Raw genomic sequence first — 24,959 nt, forward strand, 5'->3', positions numbered from 1 at the left:
TTTTAACTGAAAGGTGATATATCCATACAAATACACAAGATACTCTCTCTACAGTCACTAGCATTCTTAAAGCCTTCGAAGAGCTAATTATTCCAATTCTACTTTTACTTCTAACGCACCAACACCAACACCAACATTCAGAGACCATCCAAGGGAGGACTATTGCTTTAAAGAATTTATGTGCACCTGCTTTTCCTTTCAGTTTATTCTGGTAATAATGCCACTCCAGCTGGGTGTTAGCATCAGGATGAAAAGGTGTTCTATGTAGACCAGGCTGGCCGGGAACTCATAGAGGTTCACCTGCTAGGATTAAAATCTTGCTCCACCAAACATGGCTCTGATGAACTGACTCAATCTAACAGCAGCAGAGTCAGTTTTCTGTGGCCTTTGATTTCTTACAAAAAAAAACAGGCAACTCGGATACCAGGTTCAGATTGTAGGAGAAGAAACTGAGACAAAAAACTACAATCAGACTTTTGTAATTCTGGTATAAGTAGGTATAAATAGATTTAGAGAGCAGGGGGGCTCACAACAAAGAGACTTATAACACACAAGCTCTCCTGCCTCACTACATAAGCCAGACAAAAGAACAATAGACCAGAAGGTAAGTATCCCTAGCCTAAAATCAATTCCTTTACATTCAAAAAAATCCCTTTCAGAGCTGAGTCAAAACTACCTAGAACAAAAATAAAGCCTTGTTGGGAATCTAGAATTTTCTAGTATTTTCACATAAGAGAAAAACTGACTTTCAAAGAAAACTGCAAATGTAGCTATCTTGTCCAGAAAGAACTAAAGAAAAATGCTAAATAAATGCTTCTAATAAGTAGTACACACATAAACCTGAAATTTCATTTGCAAAACAGACTGCCCAGTTGACTCAACTCAATGATATAGAATTATCCAAAACCCAGAAGTTAGTATGTTTACCTACATTAAGGGAGGAGTTATTTGAACAGAAGAGAAAGTCTAAAGACACAGTATAGCAGAAAATTTCCCTTAATGAGCAATAAAATGATATAGAAAACATCCAGAAACTCTCATCTATGTGAGATAACAGAGTCCTCACTTTGAGATACTCTTCTCTGTATATTTCAACGTACACTAAAGCAGTACTATTCTAATTTCCCTATACCTGTGATAATAAAGGTTAGCCAATTTGAACAAATGAATAAATTTAATTGAGAAAAAACAAAATACTTTCCAAAGAATATATTGTTATCATTTCAGATACACACAGACACACAGACACACAGACACACAGACACACAGACACTTCCTCCCTCTCTCTCTCTCTCTCTCTCTCTCTCATGTATCAATTTTTTTAAACAAACAAGAATACAGATCTTTAAGATCTGTTATACTTCTTACACTCAGGAGACAAAGAAGAAAACAGAATCAACATGCCTTCCAGAGCTCTGATGTCTAGGTGCCCTCAATACTGACATATTGCCTAAATGGAAAAAAAGAGCATTCAAACGCAAACTAATTCTTCTCATTAAAATCATATTTAGTCATTTTTAAAAAATCACATTTAAGAATAATGTTAACATAATGTAGAATATATTATGGACTGTACACCACCTTAATAGATGAATTTCCATTTCTTCAGTTTTCTGATAGAATGTTAAATCACTTCTAAAAATAGCATAGCATTATTTCCTATTCTACATTCTAACCTTCTTCCTTTAAGATTATAATTTTATAAGATAATCTTATTATACAACTTAGTTATGTGTAGTTTCACCTATTTAGTTTTGATAAACTCCATTCTGCACAACTCTACAAATTTTATTTAATGAAACAATTACAATGGCTACTACTACCCAATGTTGTTGATAAGTAATAAAACACAAGAGGTTTACAAGGAGTTAGATTAATTCTCACAACACTATAGGGAAAAATTACTATCACCCACAACTTTTATATTAGTAATATAAGTTCAACAGCAGGTGAGTGCACAAATTGGAATTTATTTCCAGTCAGTCTGATTTCCAAGCTCTTAAATTATCATACTTGTTGTTATTAAAATCTCGTTGTAATAAAATACCCACCACACCCATCCAAATAGAGCACACAAAACTAACACAGTTCCACTTGGTGAGATTTAATGGGAGAACAAGACAAGGGAAAGGGGCGAGAGAAAGAAGAGAAAAGAATGAAGAGAAGAGAGAGCATGAGGGCAGAAGAAGTCTGCCTTTCATTTGGAATATGACATAACTACTCCCACGTGGAGTTGGGATTTGGACCAAAGGAATACTGGGAAAGTAGGGCTGTTGCCATGTCAACAGTTACCAAATGGTGTTGCTGCTCAAGGCAATTCCTGATACCAACAATACTGCTGTTATAATTCGACATATTTCAAAAAGTAGTTCACAAAAAAACAGTCTATATACACAGGGAATTGTTCTTTCATTATTAGCTCTTACTAGTTCTGCCGCATGACAATTATATTTATGGAGATGAAAGCAAATATTTTCTCATAAGGAAAATTACTGACTTAGAATAACCAGAGATTGTTAATAAGGATTATTATAACCCAACTATTAGGATAACACTACGTTATAATAATATTACTTCTAATAATCCCCCTGGTGTTCCAAAATATGATAGTACAGGTCCTAAAACTGCCACCCATTTCTACCTATCTCAAGCTCTGGCCGAATCTTTCCTGCATTGTGACAGCCAATTCTGTGAAAAACTGACTCATAAAAGGCCAGTGAAAGAAGAACACAGACTGGAAACAATTAAAAAAAAGTCTATTCAGTCCCAAATCAAAGTACACCTGCCTGTTAACATAAAGGACAGAGCAAGCACTGAAGATCCAGGTAAATATATTTAAAATGCAAATTATAGCAGCCCTCAACAAACACCGAGAAGTGAACAAAATGATCTAAGTATTAAAAGAAAAAACAAAACAAACAAACAAAAAAACCCAAAAACCCCAAACCACTCTTTCTCTTCAACAAGGTGGCCAAGTAGCAGATGCCAACATGCAGATCTTCATGAAGACCCTAATGGGCAAGACCATTACTCTTGAGATTGAGCCCAGTGACACCATCAATAATGATCCAAGACAAGGAAGGCATCCCACCGACCAGCAGAGCTGATATTGGCTGCAAACAGTTGGAGGATGGCCACACCCTGTCCAACTACAACATCCAGAAAGAGTCCACCTTGCACCTGGTGCTGCGTCTGCACAGTGGCATCATCGAGTCATCCCTTTATCACCTTGTCCAGAATTACAATTGGGACAAGATGATCTGCCACAAGTGCTACTCATGCCGGCACACAGTGTAGTCAACTGCTACAAGAAGTTTGGCCACTCCAACAACCTGAGCCCCAAAGAAGGTCAAATAAGGCTGGGGCCATACCTGGCCTGTGATCCTGTGACCAAATAAAATCCACTGACTGGGGCAAAAAAAAAAAAAAAAAGAGAGAGAGAGAGAGAGAGAGGGAGAGAGAGAATGACAAAGAAAAGTATCAAGCTGGGCACAGGACTTAAACCCTAGCATTCAGAGACAGAGGGCAGGCACATCTCTGTAAGTCTGAAGGCAGCCTGGTCTACAAAGTGAGTTCCAGGACAGCCAGGGCTATACAGAAAACCCTGACTCAAAAACAAAACAAAATTCTGACAATTAGCTTTCCTGTGTAAAACCATTATGACTCTTTAGCATATCCAACAAAGATTCATGTATTGGTGGCAAGAAAATACACTGTTAACTATGAATACTCTATGCTGGTACAGAACACCAGACAAACCCACATTTGGAAAACAGCTGTGTAAGAAATATAGTAAGATACATATTTAAACAACTAACATAATAATCCAATAGGATTTTGTACTAAAAACTGAGATCTTACGAGTAAACTGTAGTGGTTTGGCTTGATGCTGCTTGTATATTATTGTTCATATTGGTTCCTCAAGAGAGGTTGCCCCCACCCCACAAGCAGAGCATCATGTACTTAGGTGATGCTATGTGAACATTCTCTCCACTTTAATAGGTCAATAAAAGGTTAGAGTCTATGATTGGGTACTGGATAGGAAAGGTGGGACTGGAGGCTCAAGAGGGGGTGGCAGGTAGAAGGAGAAAAAGAATGAAGGAAGAGGAGAGAAGGAAGCCACTATGCACCAGAATCCTGTGGCTGGGAGAAACCAGAAGTAATAAGGAGTCTTAGAATTGGGAAATAAGTTAGTATTGTATTAGATATGCCCAATCTAGGCATATAACTTATAATTAAAATATTTGGATTGTGTGTCTTTTACATGGGTTGTTAGTGTTGGAAATTTTAGTAACAAATTGACAAACCCATGTCTGGCTTAGAACCAAAGTAACCCGATACGGAAATCCACCCCCGTCCACTGAATATTAACAACTAGGGTTTCACTGTAAAGCTGCTTCAGGGTGGAAATTAAGCATGAGTCTAAAGGGTGTACAGAGAGCTAACTTAGAGGCTCCCTGCCCAAGCCCCAAGCAAACCTAGGCAACCAGAGGTACCACACCAGCCCTGAGCTGGGACACAAGGTGGTGCCAATGTCACAACATAGTTGGGGTTCCCTGAGTGTGAGAAAACAAAGGACAGGAAGTCAAGGTTGCCTGAGATGAGGCCTTCACAACTGAAAATTTGCAACTGAAAACACAGCAGGTATCTTTCCAAAGCTTTCTCACAGATAACAATGGGCTGGTCTAGGCATCTCTCTCCCAAGTCAACCTTCCCCTGCACACTTTGATTTCCAACATCCCTCCACTTCTAAACAGGGCACAGGACACAGGCAGCAAGACCAGCTCTCTCAACTGCTTACACTGCAGGCTGTGTAATCAATACACAGGCTGAAGGCTATACAGGACAGTCAAAAGACCTAAAGGGCTCAAAACACAAAAGCCAAGGGTCTTTGTACAGTCTGCCCCTCCCTACTAGTGAAAGAACCCGAAAGGACCTTAATGTCCTAAAACAAACACCAGAAGGAAACAAAGATAAAAGACACTTCAGACCAAATATAAGAATTAAAATAGTACCACTGCAATCTGTTCCTCCTTCGCTTTTTCCCACATAAGGTGATATAGAAAATTGAAGAGTTTCTTAAGTAGTGAATATAAAAAGCAGTGATTTTGTTTTTAACATTCTTAGCTTCTCAGAGTATCTATGACCAAAGTCTAAGAAATTAAATTTGCCAAGGTATGTTGAAGAAAAATTTTTGCATTTTCTATAGGCTAACTCTAAAAGCTGTACCAGGATCCACTCTGAAGTAACACTTTACCAGCAAAACTTGTAATTATAAACAGTATGATCTGCTCTCGTTAAGCAAATATCTTGATTGAGTAGTACTTAACTTTAACTCAACGAATAAATAAAATAGTTAGATTCAGTCATCACAGAGACAACAACAGTACAATTAATACAGTAATGAAAATGTAGCTTTACCTTGTGTCTATATAACAAGGAACTATAGTAAGGACTAAAGAGGGCTAACATTGCACATACCTTAAGAGGCATGGACCTGGGCAGGAGAGAGAGCTCAGTGGATAAGAGGTCCTGAGTTCAATTCCCAACAACCACATGGTGGCTCACAACCATCTGTAATGGGATCTGATGCCCTATCCTGATGTGTCTGAAGACAGCTACAGTGTACTCATGTTAATTGATTAATTAATTAATTAATTAGCCATGGACCCAGAGAAACAAGGTGAATTCATCTAAACCAGTATGAAGACAACCAGGCAATCAAGCACAGTGATATATGAAGAGATCTCAAATGACAAATATGTATCAGTCAACTGCACGGGTTAAAAAAAATGACACTGACATACATATTGACAGCAATTTGCTGTCAATTGTGGGCAAACATACACAACTATGACCATCAAGAAGACTCAAAATTAAGAAAAATTTGGGTAGTAATACTCAATAAAGAAAGACAAGTGCTAAAATGATCAGAAAGGAATAAATCTAGATTGGGTAAATGAAAGCTCAGAAAGAAATTATTTAGTATAAAAAAAAAGAAAATAAAATTAATTAAATAAATAAATAATTGGGGGCCAGAAACAGATGGAACAATCTCACTGGGCAAAAAAAGTAGGTGAGTAGGTGTCTTACAGTTTTACTGCTGTGAAGAGACACTGTTACTGAGTCAACTTTGATAAGGAAAACTGACATTGGGCTGGCTTACACTCTCAGAAATTTAGTCCATTATCGCCATGGTGGGAAGCACGGCAGCATTCAGGGAGGCATCGTGCTGGAGAAGGAGCTGAGAGTTCTACATCTTCATCTGAAGGCAGGAGCAGGAGACTGTGTCGACACTGGTCATAGCTTGAATATAAAGACTTCACAGCCCACTTTCCCAGTGACCCACTTCCTCCAACATGGCCACACATACTCCAACAAGGCCCCACCTCCTAATAGTGCCACTCCTTATACGACAAGGATTCAAGCATATGAACCTATGGTGGTCATTCCTATTCAAATCACCACAGCAGATAAGTCTTCAGACAGGGAGTTCATAGCTAAAACTATATAAAAATTAAAATTTCCAGATATCTTCATCAACCCACAAGACAAACTACTCATTCATTCCAGAGACTAGACCCAGGAAGAGTAGATAGAGCTGGTAGAAGAGGCAACCAACACAAAGGGGTAACTCGGTGATACCCTTTCTAGACTGACAATTATGGCCCTTTCCTGACCTTCTTTGTCAAATCTAAAAATGTTCTCTGCTATGCATGTACGCTTTCACAAGCAAGAAAAAACAGATCTTTCTCTAGGAAAACACAAGCATGCACCCCAAAGGACCTCAGGGCCAACCCTAATCCTGAATTCCTGCATGAAGACCCTGAGAGATGAAGTGAAGCCTGTGATACTTGTACAGACTCCAAGGTGTTGGAAGCGCCAAAGCTGTGATTTCTTCCAGGGAGAGTTGCTTACATGGGATAGAACCAGCCTGGAAGAGATATATTTTACAGGCAGAAAGATGGAGGGATGGTGCCATCTAAGCCTCTGATATCAGATATTAAGCTAGAGCCCTGGTTCTCAACCTTCCTAATGCTGTGACCCTTTAATGCAATTCCTTGTGTTGTGGTGAACCCCAACCATAAAATTATCTTTGTTGCTATTTCACAACTGTAATTTTGCTACTGTCATGAATCATAATGTAAATATATGTTTACAGATGGACTTAGGGAGCCACTGTAAATGGGCCATGACCCACAGGTGGGAAGTCTGACCTAGGGGACTTGATGTTTACATGCTGCCTTATCAGTCTTTCTTGGTCCAGCGTTTTCTGAATATGCCCCCATTCTTCCTTTTAGGAAATAGTAATATATATGTTTTCCATTGTATGTTGAAATTAATTCACTTTTCAAATTCACAGGGTTTTATCGAGACTGTGGGAGACCATGGGGACTTCTGAAGTAGGATTAAATATACTTCATATTATAACAATGGCCTTTGGAGCCTGGGAGGGAAATGTGGTGGTTTGAATGAGAATATCTCCCATAGCCTCAAATGTCTGAAACCTGGTGGTGACTTTACAGGCTATACCTTGCTAGGGGCTAGCTCTGAGGCTAGTATATAGACTAGCCCCAATTCCTGTTCACTCTCTCTGCTTCATATTTGGGGTTTAACATGTGATCTCTCAGTGCCCTGCCATGATGGTCTCATAGAAGCCCAACCAAAATAAACTCTTCCTAAAACTGACTTGGTCATGGTATTTCATTATAGCCACAGAAAAGCAAATAAGTCAGACTATAAGTAATTGAAGATTAAAACAAAATTTTCTTAATCTTAAAAAGTTCATGATAATATTGGGCACAAAACCAGTAAAAAGCACTCAACATCTCTAACCATTAATATAGATAGCAATTCCTCTAAATATTGCAGTGTCACATCCTCCTGCTTAACAGAACAAACAGGTTCCTCCAGCTTCTGGAACAAGGCAGCCAGGTGCTCATCCTACAACCAAGAAAAGACATTCCAATAAACAGTAGGTACAACTCCCTGCCACAAAAATAACTTTAAAGTCCCAGCACACTTACGAATAAAATTTCATGTTTTTTTACACTATTTTGATTAGTTTGCTTTTTTTTTCTCCATCTTTATTAACTTGAGTATTTCTTATTTACATTTCAATTGTTATTCCCTTTCCTGGTTTCTAGGCCAACATCCCCTAACACCTCCCCCTCACCTTTTATATGGGTGTTCCCCTGCCCATCCTCCCCCCATTACGACCCTCCCCCCAACAATCACATTCACTGGGGATTCAGCCTTGACAGGACCAAGGGCTTCCCCTTCCACTGGTGCTCTTACTCGACTATTCATTGCTACCTATGCAGTTGGAGCACAGGGTCAGTCCATGTATACTCTTTGGCTACTGGCTTAGTCCCTGGAAGCTCTGGTTGGTTGGCACTGTTGTTCATATGGGATCTCAAGCCCCTTCAAGCTTTTTAAGTTCTGTCTAAGATTTCTTCAATGGGGTTCCCATTCTCAGTTCAGTGATTTGCTGCTGGCATTCGCCTATGTATTTGCTGTATTCTGAGTGTGTCTCTCAGGAGAGATCTACATCCAGTTCCTGTCGGCCTGCACTTCTTTGCTTCATCCATCTTATCTCGTTTGGTGGCTGTATATGTATGGGCCACATGTGGGGCAGGCTCTGAATGGGTGTTTCTTCAGTTTCTATTCTCAACTTTGCCTCCCTATTCCCTCCCAAGGGTTATCTTGAGCCCCTTTTAAGAAGGAGTGAAGCATTCATATTTTGGTTATCCTTCTTGGGTTTCATGTGTTCTCTGCATCTAGGGTAATTCAAACATTTGGGTTAATATCCACTTATCAATGACTGCATACCATGTGTGTTTTTCTGTGATTGGCTTACCTCACTCAGGATGATATTTTCGAGTTCTATCCAGTTGCTTATGCATTTCATAAAGTCATTGTTTTTGATAGCTGAGTAGTATTCCATTGTGTAGATGTACCACATTTTTTTGTATCCATTCCTCTGTTGAAGGGCATCTGGGTTCTTTCCAGCTTCTGGCTATTGTAAATGAAGCTGCTTTAAACAGAGTGGAGCAAGTATCTTTGTTATGTGTTAGCGCTCTTTTGGGTATCTGCCCAAGAGAGGTATAGCTGGGTCCTAAGGTAGTTCAATGTCCAATTTTCTGAGGAACCTCCAGACTGATTTCCAGAATTGTTGTACCAGTCTGTAATCCCACCAACAATGGAGGAGTGTTCCTCTTTCTGCACATCCTCACCAGCTTCTGCTGTCACCTGAGTTTTTGATCTTAGCCAGTCACTGGTGTGAGGTGGAATCTCAGGGTTGTTTTGATTTGCATTTCCCTTATGACTAAAGATGTTGAACATTTCTTTAGGTGTGTCTCAGTCATTCAGCATTCCTCAGCTATGAATTCTTTGTTTAGCTCTGAGCCCTATTTTTTAATACGGTTATTTGTCTCCCTGCAGTCTTATTTCATCAGTTCTTTGTATATTTTGGATATAAGCCCTCTATTGGTCTTAGAATTAGTAAAGATCTTTTCCCAATCTGTTGGTTGCCATTTTGTCCTTACAACTGTGTCCTTCGGCTTACAGAAGATTTGCAGATTTATGAGATCCCATCTGGCGATTCTTGATCTTAGAGCATAAGCTATTGGTGTTTTGTTCAGGAAATTTTCTCCAGTGCCCACATGTTCGAGGTTTTTCCCCACTTCTTCTTCTATAAGTTTGAGTGTATCTGGTTTGATCTACTTGTACTTAAGCTTTGTACAGGGTGATAAGAATGGATAGATGTACATTCTTCTACATGATTACCTCCCTTTGAACCAGCATCATGTGCTGAAAATGCTATATTTTTTCCTTGGCTCCATTGTGAAAACTCAAGTGACCATAGGTGTGTGGGTTCATTTCTGGGTCTTCAATTCTATTCCACTGGTCTATCTGTCTGTCTCTATACCAATACCATACAGTTTTTATCACTATTGCTCTCTAATACTTCTTGAGTTCAGGGATAATGATTTCCCCGGAAGTCTTTTTATTGTTGAGGATAGTTTTAGCTTCCCTGGGCTTTTTTGTTATTCCGGACGAATTTGCAAATCTTTCTGTCTAACTCTATGAAGAATTCTCTTGGAATTTTGATGGGGATTGCATTGAATCTGAAGCAGTCATTACAAGTCTCCCAACCAAAAAGAGCCCAGGTTCAGATTGGTTCAGTGCAGAATTCTATCAGACCTTCATAGAAGACCTCATACCAATACTATCCAAACTATTCCATGAAATTGAAACAGGTGGAGCACTCCCGAATTCCTTCTCGGAAGCCACAATTACTCTCATACCTAAACCATACAATGACCCAACAAAAAAAGAGAACTTCAGACCAATTTCCGTTATGAATATCAACAAAAATACTCAATAAAATTCTTGCAAACTGCATCCAGGAGCATATCAAAACAATCATCCATCATCATCAAGTAGGCTTCATTCCAGCGATTCAGGGATGGTTTAACACACGGAAAACCATCGATGTAATCCACTATATAAACAAACTGAAAGATGAAAACCACATGATCATTTCATTAGAGGCTGAGAAAGACTTTGACAAAATACAACACCCCTTCGTGATAAAGTTCCTGGAAAGAACAGGAATTCAAGGCCCATACCTAAAGATAGTAAAAGCCATATACAGCAAACCAGTAGCTAGTATTAAACTAAATGGAGAGCAACTTGAAGCAATCCCACTAAAATCAGGGACTAGACAAGGCTGCCCACTCTCTCCCTACTTATTCAATATAGTTCTTGAAGTTCTAGCCAGAGCAATCAGACAACAATAGGAGGTCAAACAGATACAGATTGGAAAGGAAGAAGTCAAAATATCACGATTTGGAGACAATATGATTGTATACTTAGTGATCCCAAACGTTCCACCAGAGAACTACTAAACCTGATAAACACCTTCAGCAAAGTGGCTGGGTATAAAATTAACTCAAACAAATCAGTAGTCTTCCTCTACACAAAAAAGAAACAAGCAGAGAAAGAAATTAGGGAAATGACACCCTTCATAATAGTCCCAAATAATATAAAATACCTCAGTGTGACTTTAACCAAGCAAGAGAAAGATCTATATGATACGAACTTCAAGCCTCTGAAGAAAGAAATTGAAGAAGATCTCAGAAGATGGAAAGATCTCCCAAGTTCATGGATTGGCAAGATTAATATAGTAAAGATTAATTTGCCTTTAAAGTGAAGTTATAGGTGACAACTGGTGGTATATTTGTCCAAACTGCAAACAACTTACTTTTACTGATTAGTAAATTTTTTTATATTCTTTGTATTTTTCAAAAATTAGAAACATAAAAAGAAAATGTTTTGCTATATACAGATGATTAACTAATAACACTTTGTACTAGATACTTATATGTTTTTCCTAATTCTCAGTATTACTAGCAATGCTGAGCTAAACACAAATATATTAAATTGTTCTGTGCAAGAATATCTACTTCCTCTGAACAAAATTTTTGAGAGTAAAATTAACTTTAAAGGTTAGAATTTTTGAGCAGTGAAAATGTATTCTACCTGAAGCCATATTGTAAACTAAAATGAACAAAAATTATCTGGATATGTAAATACCTTTATTCATTAAAACACACCCATTTTCCCAGCCATGATTTTCAGATTTTGTCCTCCAACAACACCTCCTCATGGTAGGCGGAGATTCTGTATGGAGAGAAAAAAAATAAGTCAGTTTTATACCATAACCTACTCTTCATTGATATTTTATCAAGGGAAATGGGAAAGTTGAAAACTCAAATGTCCAATTAACAAAAGACAAAAGTATAATCCCAAGTAAGCCGTATCAAAATGTGTTCTTTTCAGGTTGCTTTATCAGTGCAGTCTGTCCAGAGAACATCCTCCCTACACTTTTAGTCTCATATTTAAACACTTTCCAACTTTCTACTTGTAAGAGGGGTCAATGGGGAATCTATGCGCTCCTGAATAACACTTAATATCCTCTTTGCATAAAACATCAATAAATCCAACTGTCCCTTACTCGTTACCATTAATTAGTTAAACAATCTATTAAAATATTTCCTTCATCATCTGACCTAAAATGATTCTTAAACTGTGTCATACAAACAACTCAAGAAAACACACATAGTATAATACATTTACTAAGCAAAATGCACCCCCAAGAACTTCATTAGGGATCTACATAAGGGACTTCTTAGTGTGATAACAAATTTAATACATGAGGTTGAAACGAAATACATTAAGGGAGTATTACTTACTGCAGACCCATGCCAAGATGTGCTCTTGAGAATGATTACATGCAAGAGATCAGGGGTAAGAAGGTGTGTGGGGGGGTGAGGGCCTGGAGACTGGGTAGAAGCAGGCAGACAAGAGCAGAGCCATGAGGGCAGAGAAGGGAAGACAAGATCAGAGGACAGAAAACACTGGCATTCTTAATGCAACACTTAACTGTACTATACAACACCAAGATTACCAGATCCTGGCATGTCTCAAGGTTCCAGCCAGGGACTAACTAGTTAAGTCATTGTTTGATCAAAAGAGGCACAAAGTTAAATTTTCCAGGTACAAGTTAGGCCACCACTGTATTAACTTTCATAAATTAATGCAATATTTACATTGCTTTCTGTAATTCTCTAAGATTATATCAAAGACTATTATATGAAGCCTTCACTATCAAAGTCAAACTAGCTTTGGTAAGATTTGTAAGAATCTTTAATCTTAAAACACATTTTTCCACACACATGATTCTTAGTTTTTGAAATGCCTTTTGATTTGGTTTCTCTTTCTGACATTTGTATTAACGACATATTATATACATGAAAAATGGCTAAAGACACACGGACGTTTTCAGCTAAGTCCCTAGAGTGAGAAAGACAATTTAAATGTTTTAGGGGCCTATGTAAAAGGCCCTGAGAATAAATTACTAATTCTGTGGACTTTGCTCTTAAATTTGCTCTAGGCTGGTACCAGGGTGTTCCATGGTGTGTTCCATATCAAGCCCAGAATTGCAAGATGTATCTCATAAATTCTCCTTAAGAGGCTTTTTTGCTAGTCTTCATCCCTTAAGAGCCAAAGAAATTCCTATTGCATAATGACTGGTTCAAAGAAACTCTGAATCTATACACATACTTTTAACAGCAAATGATTTGAACATTCTGCAAATGTGTATGTGGCAGTCATTAAATGTAACAACATGTAGTCATATGCATGAGAATGTCCTCACAGACTCTGATATTTAGACACCTAGCTGGTGGTGCTGTTTGGAAGGGATTAAGAGGTATGGCCTTGCTGGAAGAAGCATGTCCCAGGAGGGAAGCTTTAAGAGGTAAAGAATGTTGTATATCCAGTTTGCTCTCTCTGCTTCTGCTCACCACCATGCTTCCCATCAAGATGTCTATTAAACTATAAACAAAGTTACTTTCTCATGGGAAAAGCAACAAGAAGGTCTCTTCCTCAGGTTTGCAGCTTAATTGGCAGAGCACCAGGATTCTCTGCTTGAGAAAGTTGGCTTCCTTGGTCTCAGTTTGCTTAGAATGAGAAACACCCTAGGTTGCCTGCAAGCTGGCAAGCTGGGAACAGTGTCCTCTTGCCATTTCTCTACAAATAATAAAATATATCTTCAAACTTAAAGCCAGGTATGGTGTATTACACCTTTAATTTCAGTGTCTGGGAGGTACAATGAGGAGAATCAGAAGTTCAAGGCCAGCCCTATCTATATAATGAACTCAGGACCAGCCTCAACTACAGAAGCCTAGTCTCAGTTCTTTAAAAAAAATGAACAAATAAAAGAAAAATAAATGAGAAATAAAAATAATAACAATTCATTTGATTATTCATTTAAGAGCACAGTATGCGCACTAAAATTTCTGCTGTGAAAAGCCAGTGAGAAAATCATTATTGATGGTGTAACAAGGAGGGTACCAAGTCTGACACTGAGAAAGATATGGATATGCATCAGGGGTGCAGCACTCGCCTGTCATTGAAGAGGCTGTCAGTTTGGTGTCAATAATTAAGGAAAAACAGAAAACCAAGCAAGCCCCACAAGAAACTAAAACTGTGTAGAAAACATTGTCCCAAGGCAAAGTCACTTCCCAAGTAGTGGAAATTAGTGAAATAAATATCTGAAGAGAACAACATTTACAAATACCTGCTACTTCTCCCCAATGGGATTCTTTCCTCTCTGAGAATAATCTGTCAACTCCAGAGGAGTGGCTGAAGAGCAGCCATAATTTTAGCAAACCCCACACGAACGGAATGAGAACTGGAGTTGAAGAATCTTCCAAATATACTGATCTCTATATTACCAATAAGAACTGAGGCTGGAGAGAAGTCTCAGTGGGTAAGAGCCCTGACTGCTCTTCCAGAGGTCCTGAGTTCAATTCCCAGCAACCACATGGTAGCTCAGATCAGCTCTGTAATGAGATCTGATGCCCTCTTCTGGTGTGTCTGAAGAGAGTGACAGTATACTCACATACATAATATAAATAAATTAATTTTAAAAAAAGAAATAAGAACAAACTAGAAGTAATCAAATCAAGTTTTCCGGAAATTAAACCCCCGAAAACTTCTACTAAAAGGCCAAATACAAGGCAAGTGATACATTTCTCCACACTTGCATTGATACTCATTGCCCTAGTTAGGGTTATTATCACTGTGATGAAACACTGAAGCAAGTTGTAGAGGAAAGAGTGTATTTGCCTTACACTTCCACTTGGTAATCCATCACTGAAGGAACTTGGGAAAGGAACCCAAACATGGTAGCAACCTAGAAGCAGGAACTGGTACAGTGGTCAACCAGTGGTGCTGCTTACTGGCTTCCTCAGCTTGCTTTCTTATACAGCCCAGGACCACCAGGCCAGGGGTGGCCACACCCACAACAGCCTGAGCCCTCCTGTATAAATCACTGAAATAACACCCTATAAACTTGATTAAAACCTGATCTTATGGGGAAGCATTTTCTCAATCGAGGTTCCCTCCTTTATGATGACTATAGCCTAGATTGAGCTGACATAAACGTGGAGAGCATATTCATATGTACACGTTCATATTTCACTGAAACCAACAAGAATCTTGTTTCACATACTCAAGTATTATCATGAACATATATCAAATTGCCATTAACTGTTCATGTGATTGGGTAGCAAAGAGTGTTTCAGTCCAGCCAGGACTACATAATGTTGGGGTAGAAATCTCATTTCGCGTCCAGACAAACCACAATGGGACAACAAGGTTCCATGTGGAAATGTTTAATGAGAGAAGAGTAGAAGAGGAGAGGAGTAAAGACCGGCCATGAGCCTGTGGAGGGAAGGGGCGAGGAGAATGGGGAGAGAAGGGACAAAGGGGAAGAGGGGAAGCAGGGCAAGAACAAGAAGCAAGAAAGGAAGAGAGTAAGAGAATGAGGAGGGGACAAGCATCCCCTTTTACAGTGCCAGGCATACCTGGCTGTTACCAAGTAACTGTGGGAGTGGAGCTTAGACAGAAAACTAACACATAGTGAGAACCTGTTTTCAAGAAAAAAACAAAACAAAAACAAAAAACAAACAAGGAAAATGAACAAAAATTTTTTTCCAGGACTGAAGAGATGCTTCAGTAGAGAAGAGAATATAATACTCTTGAAGAGGATCAGAGTTTGGCCAAAGCAAAAACATCTAGCAGCTCTCAACCACCTGACTCAGCTCCAGGAGCTCAGACACATTCTCTGGATGCCAGCACCTTCATTCACATGTGTGCATACCCACCATCACCACCAAGCACCTACTACATACACATGCATATTATTAAAATAAAATAAAACATTTTTAATAGAAAAAATTCTGAAAATTCATACTCAAATTCTGAACATATATATCACAAATTCCTCCTAAAAGTAGTATATGGAAAAACTCCAGCATTTGGACCTCATTGATAGCAACAAGAACCATGTAGTATGTGGAAAATTACTACAAATCATTTATAGTATTATACTGTATGAGGTGTCATGGTATAAAAGCATAAATTTCTGCTAATCCATAACGATCACCAGAAAAGAAATAGTTTATCGATGTCTTATCTATAGAGAGGTTCCCCACTCCACAAGACTTGTCTGTTTATTTAAATAAGACTTTGTCTAAAGGGAAGAGGGCAATGGATTAGGATACAAATAACATGATGAGGCATAGTTCAAAAACTGAGGTTTTTCTTCCTGTTCCAAGCAACTTTTGCAATGACAATGTGTCCTCCTTACTATGCTGACTCATTAGGAAGCAGTGGTTCTGTATTGACAAGTCATCAATTATAAAGCTAGACTTGTAGGTAAAAACCACCTTGTTTGAGGTGATTGGGTTTCCAAAGCTAATTGTATGGTGTTTGCTCATCTCAGGTGAGCATCTGTGAGAAACAGTGTCTAAAATAAAATGCACAAAATAAATCAGCCCACAACTTCTCTATATTCTGCAGCATTAACAGAGAAACTATCAATGATGATGTCAAAAACTTAAGCTTAAAAGTAAATTAGACATGAACTCATAAATCTACAACACATTATATGCCCATCATTTGGGGAATGTCCTCAAAACACTTTAGTGATTTATCACAGGATTCTATCCTGCCAGTGCAGAGCAAAAAGCATATTAGAACAGACTTAGAATCCCTTTGAAAACTATACAAACAAAACACCAAACGCACAAAATAAAGAAAGAATATTAAAAGCAGTAAGGGAAAAAGGTCAAGTAACATATAAAGGCAGACCTAACAGAATTACACCAGACTTTTCGCCAGAAACTATGAAAGCCAGAAGATCCTGGAGAGATGTCATACAGACACTAAGAGAACACAAATGCCAGCCCAGGTTACTGTATCCTGCAAAAATCTCAATTAACATAGATGGAGAAACCAAGATATTACATGACAAAACCAAATTTATACAATATCTTTCTACAAATCCAGCACTACAAAGGATAATAAATGGTATAGCCCAACATAAGGAGGCAAGCTATACCCTAGAAGAAGCAAGAAACTAATCATCTTGGCAACAAAACAAAGAGAAGAAAAGCACACAAACATAACCTCACATCCAAATATGAATATAACAGGAAGCAATAATCACTATTCCTTAATATCTCTCAACATCAATGGCCTCAACTCACCAATAAAAAGACATAGATTAACAAACTGGATACACAATGAGGACCCTGCATTCTGCTGCCTACAGGAAACACACCTCAGAGACAAAGACAGACACTACCTCAGAGTGAAAGGCTGGAAAACAACTTTCCAAGCAAATGGTCGGAAGAAGCAAGCTGGAGTAGCCATTCTAATATCAAATAAAATTAATTTTCAACTAAAATTCATCAAAAAAAGATAAGGAAGGACACTTCATATTCATCAAAGGAAAAATCCACCCAGATGAACTCTCAATTCTATGCCCCAAATACAAGGGCAACTACATACGTAAAAGAAACCTTACTAAAGCTCAAAACACACATTGCACCTCACACAATAATAGTAGGAGACTTCAACACCACACTCTCATCAATGGACAGATCATGGAAACAGAAATTAAACAGAGACGTAGATAGACTAAGAGAAGTCATGAGCCAAATGGACTTAACAGATATTTATGGAACATTCTATCGTACAGCAAAAGGATATACCTTCTTTTCAGCTCCTCATGGTACTTTCTCCAAAAATGACCATAAAATTGGTCAAAAAACGAGCCTCAACAGGTACAGAAAGATACAAATAATCCCATGCCTAACCACCACGGCCTAAAACTGGTCTTCAATAACAATAAGGGAAGAATGCCCACATATACGTGGAAATTGAACAATGCTCTACTCAATGATAACCTGGTCAAGGAAGAAATAAAGAACGAAATTAAAGACTTTTTAGAATTTAATGAAAATGAAGGTACAACATACCCAAACTTATGGGACACAATGAAAGCTGTGCTAAGAGGAAAACTCATAGCGCTGAGTGCCTGCAGAAAGAAACAGGAAAGAGCATATGTCAGCAGCTTGACAGCACACCTAAAATCTCTAGAACAAAAAGAAGCAAATATACCCAGGAGGAGTAGAAGGCAGGAAATAATCAAACTCAGAGCTGAAATCAACCAACTAGAAACAAAAAGGACCATTGAAAGAATCAACAGAACCAAAAGTTGGTTCTTTGAGAAAATCAACAAGATAGATAAACCCTTAGCCAGACTAACGAGAGGACACAGAGAGTGTATCCAAATTAACAAAATCAGAAATGAAAAGGGAGATATAACTACAGATTCAGAGGAAATTCAAAAAATCATCAGATCTTACTATAAAAGCCTATATTCAACAAAACTTGAAAATCTGCAGGAAATGGACAATTTCCTAGGCAGATACCAGGTACCGAAGTTAAATCAGGAACAGATAAACCAGTTAAACAACCCCATAACTCCTAAGGAAATAGAAGCAGTCATTATAGGTCTCCCAACCAAAAAGAGCCCAGGTCCAGATGGGTTTAGTGCAGAATTCTACCAGACCCTCATAGAAGACCTCGTACCAATATTATCCAAACTATTCCACAAAGTTGAAACAGGTGGAGCGCTACCGAAATCCTTCTATGAAGCCACAATTACTCTTATACCTAAACCACACAAAGACCCAACAAAGAAAGAGAACTTCAGACCAATTTCCCTTATGAATATCGATGCAAAAATACTCAATAAAATTCTGGCAAACCGAATTCAAGAGCACATCAAAACAATCATCCACCATGATCAAGTAGGCTTCATCCCAGGCATGCAGGGATGGTTTAATATATGGAAAACCAGCAACGTGATCCATTATATAAACATACTGAAAGAACAAAACCACATGATCATTTCATTAGATGCTGAGAAAGCATTTGACAAAATTCAACACCCCTTCATGATAAAAGTCCTGGAAAGAATAGGAATTCAAGGCCCATACCTAAAGATAGTAAAAGCCACATACAGCAAACCAGTTGCTAACATTAAACTAAATGGAGAGAAACTTGAAGCAATCCCACTAAAATCAGAGACTAGACAAGGCTGCCCACTCTCTCCCTACTTATTCAATATAGTTCTTGAAGTTCTAGCCAGAGCAATCAGACAACAAAAGGAGGTCAAGGGATACAGATCGGAAAAGAAGAAGTCAAAATATCACTATTTGCAGATGATATGATAGTATATTTAAGTGACCCCAAAAGTTCCACCAGAGAACTACTAAAGCTGATAAACAACTTCAGCAAAGTGGCTGGGTATAAAATTAACTCAAATAAATCAGTAGCCTTCCTCTACACAAAAAAGAAACAAGCCGAGAAAGAAATTAGGGAAACGACACCCTTCATAATAGACCCAAATAATATAAAGTATCGTGGTGTGACTTTAATCAAGCAAGTAAAAGATTTGTACAATAAGAACTTCAAGACTCTGAAGAAAGAAATTGAAGAAGTCCTCAGAAGATGGAAAGATCTCCCATGCTCATGGATTGGCAGGATTAATATAGTAAAAATGGCCATTTTACCAAAAGCGATCTACAGATTCAATGCAATCCCCATCAAAATACCAATCCAATTCTTCAAAGAGTTAGACAGAACAACTTGCAAATTCATCTGGAATAACCCAGGATAGCTAAAACTATCTTCAACAATTAAAGGACTTCAGGGGGAATCACTATCCCTGAACTCAAGCAGTATTACAGAGCAATAGTGATAAAAACTGCATGGTATTGGTACAGAGACAGACAGATAGACCAATGGAACAGAATTGAAGACCCAGAAATGAACCCACACACCTATGGGCACTTGATTTTTGACAAAGGAGCCAAAACCATCCAATGGAAAAAAGATAGCATTTTCAGCAAATGGTGCTGGTTCAACTGGAGGTCAACATGCAGATGGATCCATGCTTATCACCCTGTACAAAGCTTAAGTCCAAGTGGATCAAGGACCTCCACATCAAACCAGATAACACTCAAACTTATAGAAGAAAAACTAGGGCAGCATCTCGAACCCATGGGGACTGGAAAAAATTTCCTGAACAAAACACCAATGGCTTATGCTTTAAGATCAAGAATCGACAAATGGGATCTCATAAAACTGCAAAGCTTCTGTAAGGCAAAGGACACTGTGGTTAGGACAAAACGGCAACCAACAGATTGGGAAAAGATCTTTACCAATCCTACAACAGATAGAGGCCTTATATCCAAAATATACAAAGAACTCAAGAAGTTAGACAGTAGGGAGACAAATAACCCTATTAAAAATGGGGTTCAGAGGTAAACAAAGAATTCACAGCTGAGGAATGCCGAATGGCTGAGAAACACCTAAAGAAATGTTCAACATCTTTAGTCATAAGGGAAATGCAAATCAAAACAACCCTGAGATTTCACCTCACACCAGTGAGAATGGCTAAGATCAAAAACTCAGGTGACAGCAGATGCTGGCGAGGATGTGGAGAAAGAGGAACACTCCTCCATTGTTGGTGGGATTGCAGACTGGTACAACCATTCTGGAAATCAGTCTGGAGGTTCCTCAGAAAACTGGACATTGAACTGCCTGAGGATCCAGCTATACCTCTCTTGGGCATATACCCAAAAGATGCCCCAACATATAAAAAAGACACGTGCTCCACTATGTTCATTGCAGCCTTATTTATAATAGCCAGAAGCTGGAAAGAACCCAGATGCCCTTCAACAGAGGAATGGATACAGAAAATGTGGTACATCTACACAATGGAATATTACTCAGCTATCAAAAACAACGGCTTTATGAAATTCGTAGGCCAATGTTTGGAACTGGAAAATATCATCCTGAGTGAGCTAACCCAATCACAGAACAACACACATGGTATGCACTCACTGAGAAGTGGCTATTAGCCCAAATGCTTGAATTACCCTAGATGCCTAGAACAAATCAAACTCAAGACGGATGATCAAAATGTGAATGCTTCACTCCTTCTTTAAAAGGGGAACAAGAATACCCTTGGCAGGGAATGGAGAGGCAAAGATTAAAACAGACACAGAAGGAACACCCATTCAGAGCCTGCCCCACATGTGGCCCATGCATATACAGCCATCCAATTAGACAAGATGGATGAAGCAAAGAAGGGCAGGCCGACAGGAGCCGGATGTATATCTCTCCCGAGAGACACAGCCAGAATACAGCAAACACAGAGGCCTTTGCCAGCAGCAAACCACTGAATTGAGAATAGGACCCCCGTTGAAGGAATCAGAGAAAGAACTGGAAGAGCTTGAAGGGGCTGGAGACTCCATATCTACAACAATGCCAAGCAACCAGAGCTTCCAGGGACTAAGCCACTACCTAAAGACTATACATGGACTGACCCTGGACTCTGACCTCATAGGTAGCAATGAATATCCTAGTAAGAGCACCAGTGGAAGGGGAAGCCCTGGGTCCTGCTAAGACTGAACGCGCAGTGAACTAGATTGTTGGGGGGAGAGCGGCAAGGGGGGGAGGATGGGGAGGGGAGCACCCATAAAGAAGAGGAGGGGGGAGGGGGATGTTTGCCGAGAGACCGGGAAAGGTAATAACACACGAAATGTATATAAGAAATACTCAAGTTAATAAAAAGAAGAAGAAGAAGAAGAAGAAGAAGAAGAAGAAGAAGAAGAAGAAGAAGAAGAAGAAGAAGAAGAAGAAGAAGAAGAAGAAGAAGAAGACTACACACTATAGGGATTTAAGTGAAAAAAAAAAGAAAGAAAGAAAACTATACAAAACATAAAGTTACTTAAAGGCACCATCCAACCGCTACAGAGAGACACAATGGAAAGGATTTACTAATGAAAGACCTCAGCTCAGATCTTAGTCAAAGGACTGTCACCTTAGCTATTATACAGGTTATATTCAAGAGCTGTGAGCCTCAGATCTCTTCACCTATTAACAAGAAATGTGACTGAGTAGTGATCAGAAAATCCCCATGTGGGGCCATATGTGGATATTAGGTAGAGATGTGACCAGAGTAAAGAGAACTGAACGTAAATATGTCAAGCAAGGAGGGTTCCATTGTTTAATCCTGTCTTTAGCAGTCTTTTTCTTATTTAAGTTTTAGATTTAAGTTCTGAATAGAGTCTCCTCAAGGTTTAAAAGTAAAAGAGTTTTGAACAGATGAGACTGATTTAAACCAGTCAGCTAAAAATAGTGTAAAATTCCCCAGTGTAGGATTGCGTGAGTCCCATGTCCACTCTGCCACAGGGCAAGGCTACATACAATAGGCGGGATGTGGGAGATGACTGCACTTGCCCTATCGACCAGTGGTTGCATGGGAAGTCAAGGGACACTGCTCTGGGGATGATGAAATGTAGTCTGAGGCACAGGACCACTGGAGCTGCCTGAGGGATTGGGGAGGTTCCTTGGGCCTTTAACAAGGCAGGGGCTGTCTGGTTCTTGTGCTCTTAGGCATCCAGGTGCCCCTGAATGCCACAGAAGAGTTGAGAATGGAGTTGGGGCCCATAGAACTGGATCTAGTCCCGGGCTGAAGGGGAAAGAAGGGGGCCTCTAGCTGGTCCTTTGAGGAGAGGCTTTGGCTTGGTGAGGGGGTGCTTGCTTTGGCTTGGTTGTGGTGGTTCCTGTGGTTGGGAGAGCATGGAGGCCTTCTGCAGGAGATTAGATGCTGGCTCTGTAGTCTAAGGCCTTCTCTGTGGCTCACCATGGCGAATCCCAATAAAAAGAGGCAGTCCATGGTTTTACGATATTTATCGGCATGGTGAAAAGTGAATGATTAAAACCATACCCCACTTCTTAGGGTGGACTTGCGATTAAGTACCTTTTGAAGGGTGAAATATCTAGGAAGGAAAGGTTATTGGCTAAGCCTCCAGGCCTTTGGTACCTCATTAAAATGGAGATCTGTCTTGAGTCTATGAGACCACAGGCCATGTCCTCTACCTGTGGAGGGACTTGAAGCATTACCCTTCTGTGACTGATGGCCATGAATCTATGGAGGGCTGTGGGCTTGTGATCTGCCTAGTTTCCCAGGAGTCAGGCGAAATGCCTACTGTCTCTTCAGTGTCACCGGGATTTCTAGCCTTAGTTCAACCAGGAACCAGGCTCTCTTTCATGGTACCACACAGTTCTTACTTCTTGTTTTCATATGACTCTAGGAAAGTTGCCCAAGGTGCCTCAACCACTGAAAGGTTCTGTAAGCTAAAACTGTAAAGAAATATTAAGGCAAAAATATTAAAGGTCAGCCAATCAGTGACTATAAAGTATAACTCAGCCCTGTTCCATTCAACATACCACAACAGTCAGCCAGCTGGCTTCCCTTCAATGGAAGGGGAATGGTAGAGCAGCATGGATTTAGAATGTTTACAATAGGCTTCTTGACTTACAGGATTACTAAAGCATGTGTCCTTCTTGATGGGCACAGCAGTAGCAGCTCATTCTGGACTTCCATGTACATGTTAAGAGGCCTCTCACACCCCATCAAAAAACTTCCTTTTGTCTGCTTACGTGGGCATTGGTAAGCTTTACTTAATTTTGCTTATTTTTTGGTTTTTCTAACATAGGGTCTCTATAGCCAAGGATGGCCTAGAACTCAAAGTTATCTTACTGATTCAGACTGGGTCTTGGCATACACTACCACATTTGATTCTTAATTTTAATATTTGTCAAAGGAACTATCTTCATTAGGAACAATCAGGTTTTGCAAAAGTGGCATTTCACATATTTACTAAGAAAATTACTTATACAATAAATAATAAAGAGCTCATTTATCACACCCTGACAAAATGCTCCCAAATACAGCTAATGGCATTTGTAACTCCTAAAGATATGAAGTATTAATGAAAGAAAATGAAGCTTGCCTGCCCCCCCCCCCTGTAATTTCAACATTCAGAAGACTAAGGCTGAACAGTTATGGCTGGTTTGGGCTACCTAGGAGTGGTAATGGCAGTGTTGTGGGGAGGAGACATAAGAAGAACAAGCCAGGTACAGTAAGTCACACCTGTAATCCCAGAACACAGGAAGAAGCTAAGGCAAAAACATTCTGAGTTCAAGCCAACAGAGGCTAGATGGCTATGTAGTTAGATCCTATCTCAAACAAACCAATAACCAAATACAAAGTGCTACCTTACCCTCACTTAATAGTTACAAGAAATATTTGTTAACTAAAACAAATGTACAATGAGTTCACTGTTGTGCCCATTTTAGTTGTATGACATAACACATAATGTGCCACAAATGTAGAGAAAGCAACCTGGGGCCACTCTTAGACAAGGCGAGATAAGCTGGGTTTGGGCCCACACTTATCTCTCTTCTCAGTACCTTTCCCCCTTACCTTAGCCATCACTTTCCTACTTAGGCAGTAACTTACAACTGAGGACCTTAAGGTATAATGCAATCCAGGGACATTTTTATTTAAAGGGGCTTCTCCGTAAGAAATCAATGGGACAGTCTTTTAAATGAAGAGAGTTAGTGAAACTGGGATATCACATGCAAAAGAAGATGGACCATTAGCTTACACTATATATGAATATTAATTCACAATAGATTTTAAAATGGACTTAAACATAACACCAAAACTACTGAACTCAAGAAAAAGAAAATAGGTAAATATTTTGACAATGGATTTGTTAATGATTTCTTGGATATGATATGAACATATACTCACAACAAAGTAGATAAACTAGAAAATACTCAGACGTAATACTATGAAAGCAGAAGGGGATCCATGACAAGAATAAATCCCATGATTTTGTGTGCCAACTAAAACTCTTAATTAAACTTTTGGGGAGAAAAAGGAAAAACTGGAGCTGAAGAGATGGTTCAGCACTTGAGAACACTTGCTTCTCTTGCACAGGACTAAGGTTTAGTATCCAGCGCACACAAGGCAACTTGGAACCATCTGTAACTCCAGTTTCAGGATATGCACCATTTTCTGGCCTCTAAATGCATGCTGTTAACATACAAACATGTAGTCAAATATTCGTATGTTGAATTAATAAATATCAGCACTCAAATGCTGC

General features: G+C 39.1%; 1 pseudogene; it reads left to right on the top strand.

The window, feature by feature from the left end:
• Positions 1 to 2,990: 2,990 nt before the first annotated feature.
• Positions 2,991 to 24,959, top strand: part of LOC148005534 (polyubiquitin-C-like) — a 1,830,776-nt pseudogene continuing 1,808,807 nt past the window's right edge.

Source organism: Rattus norvegicus, chromosome 5 (assembly GCF_021556685.1).
Source record: "Rattus norvegicus strain SHRSP/BbbUtx chromosome 5, alternate assembly SHRSP_T2T, whole genome shotgun sequence".
NCBI lineage: Eukaryota > Metazoa > Chordata > Mammalia > Rodentia > Muridae > Rattus > Rattus norvegicus.